Raw genomic sequence first — 13,292 nt, 5'->3', positions numbered from 1 at the left:
ACACAATTTTGTAAAGAAACCTTCCAAAGGATGAATACCCAGAGAAAGATTCTTCAAGTAAAATCCATTTGTATGGCAACAGCTTATTCTTGACAAATCATCTATTTCAATATTCAATGCCCCAACAAAATGCATAGCTATGACTGAACATGACAGCTCTGACATGAGTAGGAACACTTTGAAAATTTCACAACTTTGCTTTTTGATACATGCTAATGTGGACATGTTGCTACAGAACGTGAGTTCAGTATTTATCTTCCACATTTCAAAGGAAGAATAAAGGGACTATAATTTTATTACATTTAGGTTCATCTGTTATAGAGCTGGAGTCAAAGGAAATGCTGAAGACAGCAACCTTCTGTTCCTCCAACACTTTAATGCCAATCCTTACTTTACAGGGAAAGGAACAATTTTGTTTCTGAACCTCACATTAAAACTGATTCTGTCTCATAATTACCAATCACCACCACTGGATTAGGTAAAACTACCTTTCCTATAACCTTCCTGTAAAGTCTGTGAGACACTTCCCCCTTTGATAAGACAGATGTAAATTCTAAAAGGAAAACTAAACTTTCTCAATAGGAATACCAATTCATCTCATCATCTACTGGAGGCCAAGCTACTGAGAATTCTGACATAAGAGTCAACCTAGACTTTTGATTTACAAAGAAATATGTCTACGAAAAATGTGAGCAACTTTGCCTGAGATGAATCCATAAGCAGTCAATCATACAGATAGCAAATACAAAAAAAAAAAAAAAAAAGGCTTAAAACTCCAAGGGATTTGATCACCAAGTTTGGAACGTGAGACAGACAAACTCCCAGTACAAGGTTGTCAAGAACAATGAGGATTAAGGGACTCTGGGATCAAGTCTAGCTGACAACCTTTTATAGAAACATCTGGCTCTGCTCCCTCCCCCTTCAATCAACAAGGAGGATATAGAGACAGACATATTTTTATACTTTTTCTAGGATATGTTACAATAAGAAAAGATAAACACACCACCGTGTTCTCCTCTGGTCCACTGACTTACTAAGAAATCTGGTGACCCTAAAAGTGATATGAAATAGTCTATCAATGCAAAGAGAAAGAATGATCTAATGGGGTCATTCTAAGGTGATAAAAATCATACTCACTGGTAAAATTACAATGTAAAACCTTTCACAAGCAAGATATTGAGAGTATTGGTAAGGTTTTGTGTAGAAGCGGGCTGAGGTAGTTTTTGGCACAAAGAGAGAATGGAGAAGACCAACTGGATCAAGAGGTGCATGATATTTGAACGTGGAGGGGAGGAGTACTAGGGTTAGGCCAAGAATGACTTGGGGGGGAGAGGTTGTATGAAATGACCTAAACAATAAGCACTGGTGTGAGAGGTTGTAAAAGACCATACAACTTGGAGAATTGCCATCGGGTAGTACTGGCTAAACCAAGCAAGCATAGAGAGTGGCAATAAAATGGTGATGATGAAAATGAAGTTGAAACTTAGTTTGTGGGCAACTAGGTTGTTCCTAATGGTAGGTAGTTCTTTCCCTCTCAAGACACCCAGAGTGTCATTGATGTGTGAAGTGCTTTTAACCTTCCCTGTGAAGTAGAGCAGATTCCTCAACTCTAAGCCCAAAACAAATCTGAAGCATAAAGAAACCTTACGTTCAATTAGACAGTGTATTACCAAAGCAAGTAATGTACACCCAACCTGCACCATGATCTTAACTCAGCTCAGATGAAAAGAACTACTCATAACTTCAGATCTAATTCTTCAAACGGGATCTTGTAAACACAAAATACTGTACTGTACATGGTTTTCAGAAATATATTTCACAATTTGGGAGGTGGACTCCTGAGACACATAAGGATAAATGACTCCATGACCATAATGTCAATACAGTACTCTATAGTTTTGGGTACGGGAGGACTGCAACAAGTTTATGGACATAAAACAAAATATCAAGCCCTATTTAAAGTAAGTGGAAACAGTTTAAGTGGGTCTGTTGACAATCCACATACAGTGACACGTACATCTCGTCAAGTACGATTCACAATCAATGTTTGGGCCGGCATCATTGGTGACCACTTTATTGGCCCATATCTGTTATGCCAGCAACTGACAGGTGAAACATACGCTCATTTTCTTGAGGACACTTTGCCAGTGATGCTGTAGGATGTACCCATCAGGATATGTCAACAACTATGGTGCAAGCATGATGGTACCCCAGCTTATTTTGGTTGAGTAACAACAGAATTTCTAAATGATGGGTATCCTGGCAGGTGGATAGGACGGCCCTGTTCCATGGCCACCTCGATCACCTGACCTTGCAGTGGAAGTTATGACAGAATATGAAGGATGAAGTGAAAGGCACTGCTGATCTGACACCATACCTCGTAAGTCTTCATCTTTCTGTGGTAGCTGTTACTTCTAATACCCCTTTTTAAGGGTTATGGTTGCAATGGTAAGGTAAAAACTTATCAGTATATTAGTTCCCAGCTGTTATGGTCATAGTGCCCTGTACTCTTAACCTGCTGACTTTGGTGGGATATGTACTCGAGTCACTTTGGCCAGACATTAACTTATAAAAATAATATATATATATATATATATATATATATATATATATATATATATATATATATATATATATATATATATATATATATATATATATATATATATATATATATATATATATATATATATGCTGATAACCACAAGGAAAGAAGAAAACACGAAGTTCCCAAGTGCTTTCGTGTAATTCACATCTTCAGGGGTGAGTACAGACTGTACTCACCCATGAAGATGTGAATTACACGAAAGCGCTTGGGAACTTCGTGTTTTCTTCTTTCCTTGTGGTTATCAGCATATACCTAGATCACGCGCACCTACAGTGATTTACTTGCATATATATATACAGTATAGTTTCTTTTTTCAAGCATATAATTAACAAATTTAGACAAACTTGTAAGGTTTTTAAAAAATCAGAAAAGATGGTGAAAGTCAATATAAGCAAGGTCTTAGGACAAGGTTATACAGTATGTGATGAATTTACTTCCAGAGTATGATTGTATTCAACTTTACTATATTTTGAAAAATTTTCTAGCCAACAGATTATGATGAAGACATTGTGTGGCTGCTTACAATGATGTAAACAATATTACAGCAAAATGATTTTGTCATATACGTACAGTATATACAGCACAGAAAGTAACGCTAGACGAGAATTTAATTTATAGGAAGTTGGTGGTTTAAGGATGTGCATTTCCGCTCAACAAATTTCTATTTGTTTTAATGAGGCTAGTCATATTTTGTCAATGGTTAAGCAGCTAGCCAGGCTAGCGCACTTGTTGAATCATTACTACAATTTTAAGTGAAGTTAGTGGCAGGGTGACTCAGCCTGGCTAGCCAATGAACCTAGACAATATGGCACCACTTGTTTGTGGGGCTCCCAGTATCACCTAAGTACTTAAGCTGTCCACAGTTTTTCATCACTCAGAAAGCATTGTGCATTCTAACTAGGTGTGCTGCCCTTAGTATGTCTCAAAATAAATGCAAAAGTGATGGTAGCGAGTGCAGTAGTGCACAAAGAAAGCAAGTGGAGAGGGTTTCTGTGCAGTTGAGTGCCCCTCATGCTGCAGACTTCTTACTGGCCACCCCATTCCTCTTCAAGCATTCAGCTCAACCTACAAGACATTCCACTACCATCCACAATGTTAAGTAAGTGTCTGTGGCAATGAGTGAGCAGACCAACATTGCAGCCATGACATCATCAAGGAGTCTCGCTACCATAGGTTTACTGTTCAGCACATAAGAAACAACAGATACACAAATCTTACACACACACGTTTTGACCACAATGGGATAAAGATGTGCCCGTTGGCACTCTGTACTGTAAATGCTTGGGTCATCAAGTTGACCCTTTCAAACTCCTCCACCAGCAGAATACCAACAAGAAAACAGCGTAAGGGATCATGATCATCCCATGACAACTTCAATTAAAAAATTAATTAATATACTGTAATGTTGACCAGTGCTGTGGTCAGTGGAAACACTACCCGAGATCACAGTCACTGTTTATCTCTTCACACCACCACCAGTGGGAGAGGTAGTGCTGCACCAGGTGTGATCCTCCACACTACCAGTGAGCGAGATACAATGACAACATGTGGACCTCTCCACACCACCACCAGTGAGAGAGGTCATCTCTTCATCCAAGTGTTTGCTGTTTGCCATCATAATTCGCCAAGTCTACACAACCTCACACTAAGGGTAAGAGATCAACCCCTTCCCAACCACTAAAAATATACAAGTGATCATTGACAACTTGTATGTTCACTCTATGTCTCCTTCCTTTTTGTACTGAAACCTTTTGTTAAATTACCCACTTCCCAATATCACCATATGTCAATTCTGTCCATTGTACATTTTAAGCATTTGGCTGTTGTATTTTTCAAAGAACCATTTATTGCAGTATTTTAATTATTAACACACACACACACACACACACACACACACACACACACACACACACACACACACACACACACACACACACACACACTAATTCATGAATTAAGCTTTCTTGATCAATATAAATTAAGCTATTCTATTTTACCAAGCATGTCACCTCAGCCTTCAAGCAAAGGACAATAATTAAGTGAAACTTTCGATAAAAAAAATAATTTGATGTTTTCTATGAAGAAAAATATATTAATACAATAATCTACTTATTAATGTGTATTTTGTAAGCTAAAACAGTTATAAAATGTAATATAATATAAATACACGGTACTGCATTCTTACCTTACTCCAGGATGAGAAACTAAAATAGCACCTGACACCTTGGTCATTGTCTAGTAAAAAATTTTGCAAAATGAATGGCATAAGAACAACTTTCAACTCGGTAATTACTCTTATGTGAGGGATGGCTACAATGACTAACTGACACACCTTGGACGAGCAATTGGACAATCAATTATTTTCAAAATAGTAAAGTTGTTGAGCTTCCCGGTCTGCCATTAAGTAAACAACTGCATACTGCTCAAGTACAGTGAAGCTTAATTATGAGATAAAGACAGTAATACATGTATACTGTACATTTATCTCATAATGATTGATTATACTGTAATTCAATAAGTAAATACAAATTTGAGAAATTCAGAATATTCCGGAGAACAAACAACGTATGACTGACTGTTCCTTAGATTCATTTTCATTTTTGCTTTACATTGTTTCAGTAATGATTTAGAATTACAATTGCAAAGAAATTCAGAAGAAAAATATTACTGTACAATAATGACAATTGATCACAGCAAAAGATTGGGACAAAAGAGATAATAAAGAACAGGAATTGGTAAAGTGATGAAAAATGTGGTAAACATGATGATCAGTTAAATCACAAATAAATTGAAAAAAGAAAGAAAATGAAGCCAAAGAAAGTACAGTACAGCAAACGAAGTCTCAATACCTGCTATGTTTTTATGTGCACTAATGATTAGGTCAGAAACTCGCCAATGAACCCGCAAAACTCACCGAGGTAACAGAGCCATATTTCTAAATAATGAAACCCGATTTTTCTCACGTTTTATAATAATTAATTACTGTATTTAGTTATTACCATTAACACATTTATACCCCCTGACTAACAGTCTGAGAATGTCCCTGTCCCTTAGTGTATTTCCTGTCACATTAAAGACCATGGTAATATACTTATTGATGCCTAGAAAAATACCTTGATCGATTACTAAACGAGGAGTATGAATAAGGTAGGAGGAGCATCCTAGGAGCAGCAAAACCAGTTAAGGAACATACCCACAGGTTGAAAGATAAGGGGTGAAGAAAGCAAATGACAAAATCAAGACACTGGAATAATTGCAGAAATGCCAAAAGAATCAGGTTATGTGGGCATGTCAATGGTGAGTGAATTGACAAATGCAATCATAATGGAATGAACAGTTCCAGATGACTGGAGGAAGTGTGAGATCATGATATTTACACAGGTGATGCACTTGAGCATGGGAACTACAGTACAGGGGCCTCAAGCTGTGAGAATAAATTGTGAGAAAGCCGAGAAATTTGAGGGAAAAAAAAAGTTCCTCACGGGGTCTTTCTTGAGCCCCGTCTGTTTATTATGGTGCTGGAGGCAATATCATGGGACTTTAGGACTGGTGTACCAATGGGAGTTGTTGACTTAGTGCTGATAGCAGATAGTATTTAAAGAGGCACTGGAGAAATTTATGAAGTGAAAGAATGGAATGGAGTCAAAGGGCTTGAGAGTGATTGATTGGGTAAAATATCTGGCGTCACAGCCTGTGGCAATTTGACGCTGAAAATGAAACTCATAAATTAAAACTATGGTGCAGTATAAATAAACTAAAATCCTATTAAGCTTAAATATCAAAACTAAAATAAAATAACAGTATTCATTTAAAAACCACAAGCGGTTATGAATGGGTTCTGTTTCTGAGGATATTAGTAAGTAAAAAATGTATGAAAGTCGGAACACATGCTATGTGCAAGTCATGCTTACAGAACAATGTTTAAAATCCCACTATATATCATAGAAAATGAAAGTAAAAACTAAGTCATCAGATAAATAAAATATTGTATACTGTAAATTTAAAGTTTAACCTTGGCGACGCCACCATTGCGGGAAAATAACAAATTTAACACTGAGTGAGCCATCCTCCTCTAATGACAGAATCCTTGGTCATAAACCATCAACCAGCACTGCCATGATGGTACCATACTGTAGGATCTCATGTGACAACCAGCATCATCTGTCATAAGTTACCTTAATCCTTTGGTTTAACTTGACCAATATTAATTTCAAAACCTATGTGAACATAATATCAATATCTTATAATCACAAATAAAAAGAAAAAGAAAAAGAAAAAAGATAATCAAGGTTTTGAGCTATTAATTCATATACTGTAATAATGTTTATGAACTCTTACTTCTCGTGACTCAAGATCTACTAGGGCATAAACAAACCCATTTAATTCACTTTTAGGGAACTCTCAACTTCTAAAAACAATGTATTTAATGTTTTGTTTTTTAAATTTAAAGTATTGTATGCCTACAATGATGCTTTCTTAAATATGGTTATTTATGAAGTAAAACAAACACTCAATTGTGTGAGTGTGTGTGTGTTTGTGTGAGGGTGTGTATGCGTAAGTGTGTGTGCATGTTTGTGTGTGTGTGTGTAAGCTAAATGTAAAGTAGGCAAGGAAGGAGGTTGAGCATAACTGAAGTGTAAGGGCAGTAACGAGCAGGATGGTTGTCCGCCGCTCATATGCTTGTTCGCGGCCCCACTAGGGGGGGGGTAGACGGAGGTGAGAAGGTCACTGCTGCTTAGTCACACATCAGACACTACCTAGCCAGCACCACAGCTGCACTTCTCCCGCTGTTCGATTACAATTCTGGTTGTGTGCTCATCTGAGGCTCCTGGGGATCGTGGGCTGATTCCCCAGTCCTTCACTATTCGGCTGACAATCTCCGGACACCTACTCCAGCTACTACAGCGGCTGCCACGTCATCGCCACTTCCTCCACGCCCTATCCACCGTCTGTGCCCTGGCGTCTCTCGTGTGTGGCAAGACATCGGCCACCAACGTCGGCGCCAAGTGAGGAAGCTGCCCTGGACCTTCCCCCTTGAGAGCTGACCACCGCGTTAACAGAACATTCCACCGGGCTGCCGCCGTAGGAAATATCTGTACAATGTTTGACTCCCGTAATTGTTTGACTCCCGTAATTGTTTGACTCCCTTAATTGTTTGACTCCATTGTTTGACTCCCGTAATTGTTGATTTGATATTTGTGTGAGTGGTGTCAATTATTGTGATTATTTTCGTAGTAAAGAGATGTCATGTCTAACAGTTGTTTGTTACCCCTTGGAAACCCATGGTTCTTGACTTTCATTTTATAAGATCCTGATTAGGCTGGCAAGGGATTTATATCCCAAAGTCCTAAGCCTTTACACCAAGTAAGAAAATGTCTGGTATTTGCAAATCTTTGATTTTCTGAGATCCCATTTTGAGGGTCTGTGCTGTATAGTCAGATGCAGTAATTGCTACCCTTCCTCTTGTAGCTGGAGCCATCGCCAATGAAGGTCGATGCTGACACAGTGCAATATCGTCAACCACGATAGTTCCAAAACTACCCAGCAACGTTTCAACTAGGGAGGCGAAGGAGTAGGGAGAAGGGTTTGTCCGATCGTCAGGCCCTCACTTGCTGTGGCTCCAGCTACTATGGGGGTAGCAATTACTGCTTCTGATTGTACCTGTATTATGTTAAAACCTTGTGCTCTGCAAGAGGTATTGCATGATATAACTTTATGAAAGATACAGGAAAATAATACATAGAAATCTAAAATGGATGTCTCTTTATCTTCTCAGCACCACGAGAACTCCCACTTTTAAGCTTGCTAACCATTTTAAAGGGAATTACAAACGAAAATTTTGTCAGTACACAGCGCGATCACTAACTTCGGGACTCGAAAATACGTAATTTGGAAAAAAATTTGTACGACTGCAGCGGTCGTATGTCTGGGTGGTCGTAAGTCTAGTAGGTCGTAAGTCAAGGAGTACCTGTATATACAGTCATCCCTTGGTTATCACGCCTAATTGGGACCGCGCCGAGTGCATGATAACGAAAGTACAGAACCTATGGGATTTATTCTAATTGGTTCCAGGCCCCCCAAGACGTATTTTCGAGTCCTGACGTTAGTGATTGCACTGTGTACTGACAAAATTTTCATTTGTAATTCCCTTTAAAATGGTGAGCAAGCTTAAAAGTGGGAGTTCTCGTGGTGCTGAGAAGAAAAAGAGACACCCATTTTAGATTTTCTATGTATTATTTTTGCATTTTCGACTTACGACCAATTCGACTTACAACCTGGATTTGGGTCCCTAACCCCGCCGTAAGTCGAGGAGTGGCTGTATATATATATATATATATATATATATATATATATATATATATATATATATATATATATATATATATATATATATATATATATATATATATATATATATATATATATATATATATATATATACACATCTAAACCCCGACTTACGACGGGGTTAGGGACCCAAATCCAGGTCAAGTCCGATATGGTCGTAAGTCCGATATAGATAAAAAAATTTTTTTAATAAAAATCTACAATGAACAGTAAAAAGTAATAAATAATGATGAATGGATACAGTGTGACTGAGCACTTAACCTTTAATGTAGTCAGCTGAATGCACATGGGGCCCCTATAATTTCTAATTATACATGGAGACTACATTAACTGGAAACTTTTCGGTATAGAAAATGCGTGTGTCATTTAAAAAAAATTTTTTTTTATATCTGAGGCGGTCGAAGTCCCGACGGTCGTAAGTCCACGTAGTCGTAAGTCGGGTCTAGGTGTGTGTATATATATTATATATATATATATATTATATATATATATATATATATTTCATGTAAATCATACGATATATATATAATATATATATATATATATATATATTTCATGTAAATCACAATGACAAGGTATATATATATATATATATATAAATATATATATATATATATATATATATATATATATATATATATATATATATATATATATATATATATATATATATATATATATATATATATATATATATATATATATATATATATATATACAGTATTAATAAGCTTGATCATGGTGTTAGACAGTCATATTATAAAAGAATATTCTGTTGATGCAAGTATAGTACAGTACTGGTGATGACATAAATAAACAAAAGGACAAACAGATCTTTCACTGCAAATACTGTTGATTAAAGAATTTTAATCATCCACAAATAAAAGATGTATTTTACAGAAATGTACTTACATACATCTGTAAAAATGGACAGTAGGTATAATAAACATTTTTATAGTGTAAATACAAATAGCGCAAGTATTTCAATACTGGACTGAGTATTTTCACAATAATCCACAAAAAAAAAAATCAAGTAATGTGAATCCTCTTCAGTCCCAAGCAATTCAGATTATTGAGGTTCTACTATGCTGTACTGTACATGCACTAAGATCTTGTTGAACGAGCACCTGACAAACAAGAAGTTGGTTAAACGATTGTAGTGTGAAATTTATGAAACAAACTTGTACATGTATTCGATTTAACATAAAAAATTCCTAGTGATCCAGCTTGCATTATCATTCTTGGAGTAAGGCTATTCATGCCTTATCACTGGTTACGCAGCAAGTCAGGCAGGTGTATTTGTAGACTGTTTTCTATATTCTGAGGTCAAGTCAGTGGCACGCTGACACAGCCTGGTTTGCCAGAGATCCTAGACAGCTTGAGGGCTTTTGTTTTCTGTGCACAGCACATGCCATTATTGCCTGTGCACTTGCACTCTTCAAAGCTCTTTTTTGTCACTTGGAAAGCATGGAGAACTTCAACCAGGTGTGCTGTCCTTAAAATGTCTCTTTACAAATGCAAAAGTGATGGCACTGATTGCAGTTGTGCAAAAATAAAACAACTAACTTGGCATCAAAGATTGTTTTGCCTCCAAGATGATCACGGTTGCCAGGTGACTCGACCCTCTACTTCTTCATCTCTCATCCCTTCAGCTCCAAGTTAATTAGTATATAAGAAAGAAAAAGAAGATGGAATGGAATAACAGTTGAAATGTTTCAATATAAAATTTTAGAGAAAATTAGGAAAAATTGGCTTATCTAGGTGTTTAGTAGCAGTCTGTGGTAGTGTGTTTGACACATTAGTTACATTAGCTGCCACTCACAGGACGATTGTAATTACAGTACTAGTTGAGTATTTAGAGAAAATATTAAAAATAATTAAATTTAACTGCCCTTAATCAATTAAGTCTTCACATTATGACATGCAGTAAATTGTTGGTATCATAATTATACTTTTTTCATATTTCAAGATGCTCTCAGCATCACAGATGATACATTGCCATTTATAGTGACATTCATGTGCAGTCGTCTACACTTATACCTGATACAGTGGCTGGCATGCTTAGTGAGATGTGGCAACTCTGTTTGTTTACATGATATTAAAACTCCCAGAATGGCCTAAAGAACCTCGCAACAGTAGCCAGACAAAGGATGCTAGATAAGCATTCCACAGAGTTGCCACATCTCACAAAAGGCTCCAGCCACAGGAACAGGTATAAGTATAGGCAATTGTACATGTATGCATACCTCACCAGTGACCAATTGAAGCAAAGACCTGGGAACATAGTAAAGAGTCTGGTGGGTGAAGAGGAGGATGGGATTCCGAGACATTATTCATTAACTCTGCATCCCCCCTGCTCCTGCCTCTCTCAGTGTGTACAGTACAGTGATCCCTCGGTTAGCGAACGCCTCGGTTAACGAAATTTCGGTTAACGAATCACCTTCCATAAGAATCTTCAATAAGGTTAACAAAATTTTTACGAAATCATATCAACATGTTTTCGCTTGCTCACCAGCTGGAATATTAATCCACCAATACAGTAATTGGTTCTAGGGCTTAAATTCGTTCCCATTTGAGTAAATATCAAGAAGGTTGTACTATTCAATAATTTTCCAAGTTTTATATTAAAGTTTTTAGTAAGTTTAACATTTACAGTTGTACCCCACTTAACGAGGTCAATTGAACCCACAGGGTACCGCGTTAAGTGAAAACCGCGTTAAGTGAACAACAGAACATATGGGATTAATTCCAATAGAGACTGGCCCGACCCCCAAACTCCACTTTTTGACGACACACAACTATGTTGTAGTAAAAATATTATCTTAACTTTATGATGGTATGCACACACAATTAATAATTAAGAGAAATATCAATAATATTAGGTTTTTAACACTTACATTAGTAGAAAAGATGGCTGGGCACACGGGGATGGGGGGTTGGTTCCGAGGCAGAGGGCAGATTATTGGCCCTCACCTGTATCACTTGTATCAATTGTATCACTATCCACCATAGAGGCTTGCAGGGCCTCTTTGTCAAACCCCTCAAAGTCCATATAAGTCCATATCCTCACTATAATTATCACTATCACTGACTTGGGCCGGCTGTGGTGGGTGGCGGGTGAAGAACTCGGTAATGTTTTGATGACTGGGCGACCTTGTGCGCATCGTGCCCACGCCGCTTCCTGCGTATATGAGTAGATGAACCGCATTAAGTGAAAGTTCGGTTCTGGCGAGGCACCGCGTATATGAGAAATCGCGTTAAGTGAAACCGCGTTAAGCTGGGTACAACTGTATTTAACATAATTGCAGTATAGGAAACTAGTTTTTGGTGTGCCCAACAGCCACTTGACTCACCCAGCAAGGCGTCAGTTTGTATCTCTGGTCAGTGGAGGTAACATATTGCTTGTGGCTCTCTTGAACAAACTATTTTTACGTTTTTACAGTAAAATTATTGGTCATTCTGAAATTTATTTTATATATTGACAATATATAGTGCAGTGTTGATTTAAAGAAAATAATCTTGAATTACACCTAGTGAACTTAAAATTTTATGGGTGAAATGATGGCATGAAGCATGGGGTGATTTCTCTTCCACCCCCACTTCCTTCTCTTCTCCCTTCTCCTCCACCCCCACTTCTAATTCCCATCATCATCATCATTAACCAGGAGCCTTCTACATACACACTTCAAAGTAAGTGTACTTTACTGCATTTATTTTTACTTTGTATGTAATTTTCAGTGAGCTGGAACCAATTACCCAAAATCCCATTGAAACAATGGTTTTGGTTAACGAAATTTTCGGTTAACGAACGACCTTCTGGAACGAATTGTGTTCCTTAACCGAGGGACAACTGTATCTGCATTGGGAATCAAAAGTGGCCATAATAGCCTAAAATAATGACTCAAAAATATATATTATTAAATGGCTACATTGTCTAAGAGAAATTCTCAGTCAATTTTCCTCAAGATATTATGTTGACAACTTAGATGGATGGAACAGCAAATACGTGATTGGTCGGACATTTCCAGGCGTTGAGGATACAGCGTAAAGGAAAGTTACACATACAGGGCAGATACAGGGTGAAACAATAAGGGAAGTGTGATGCAAGGAGCTATTACAGCAAGACAAAAGAAAACAGTAAAAAGAAATCTGTGAGGACTGATAGTGAGGATTTTTTTTTCTTGCATGCACTAGGGTGTACAGACTTGAGACATACAGTATAGCACTATAGGTAATAACTAAGCAAGAAATGAAATAAAGCAGAGGTATAAAATGCATGGATACAAACCTGGGTAGTAGTCATAGGTGAAATGAGTTAGTTCCAAAAAATTAGAAT

At 37.2% G+C, this 13,292-nt stretch overlaps 1 protein-coding gene across 4 annotated transcripts in view; it reads right to left on the bottom strand.

The window, feature by feature from the left end:
• Positions 1-13,292, bottom strand: part of LOC121873823 (helicase domino-like) — a 140,488-nt gene that overhangs the window by 19,849 nt on the left and 107,347 nt on the right. The window lies entirely within an intron of this gene.

This window comes from Homarus americanus, unplaced genomic scaffold (genome assembly GCF_018991925.1).
Source record: "Homarus americanus isolate GMGI-L3 unplaced genomic scaffold, GMGI_Hamer_2.0 scaffold25827, whole genome shotgun sequence".
Taxonomy (NCBI): domain Eukaryota; kingdom Metazoa; phylum Arthropoda; class Malacostraca; order Decapoda; family Nephropidae; genus Homarus; species Homarus americanus.
This window is presented reverse-complemented; position numbering and strand designations above follow the sequence as displayed.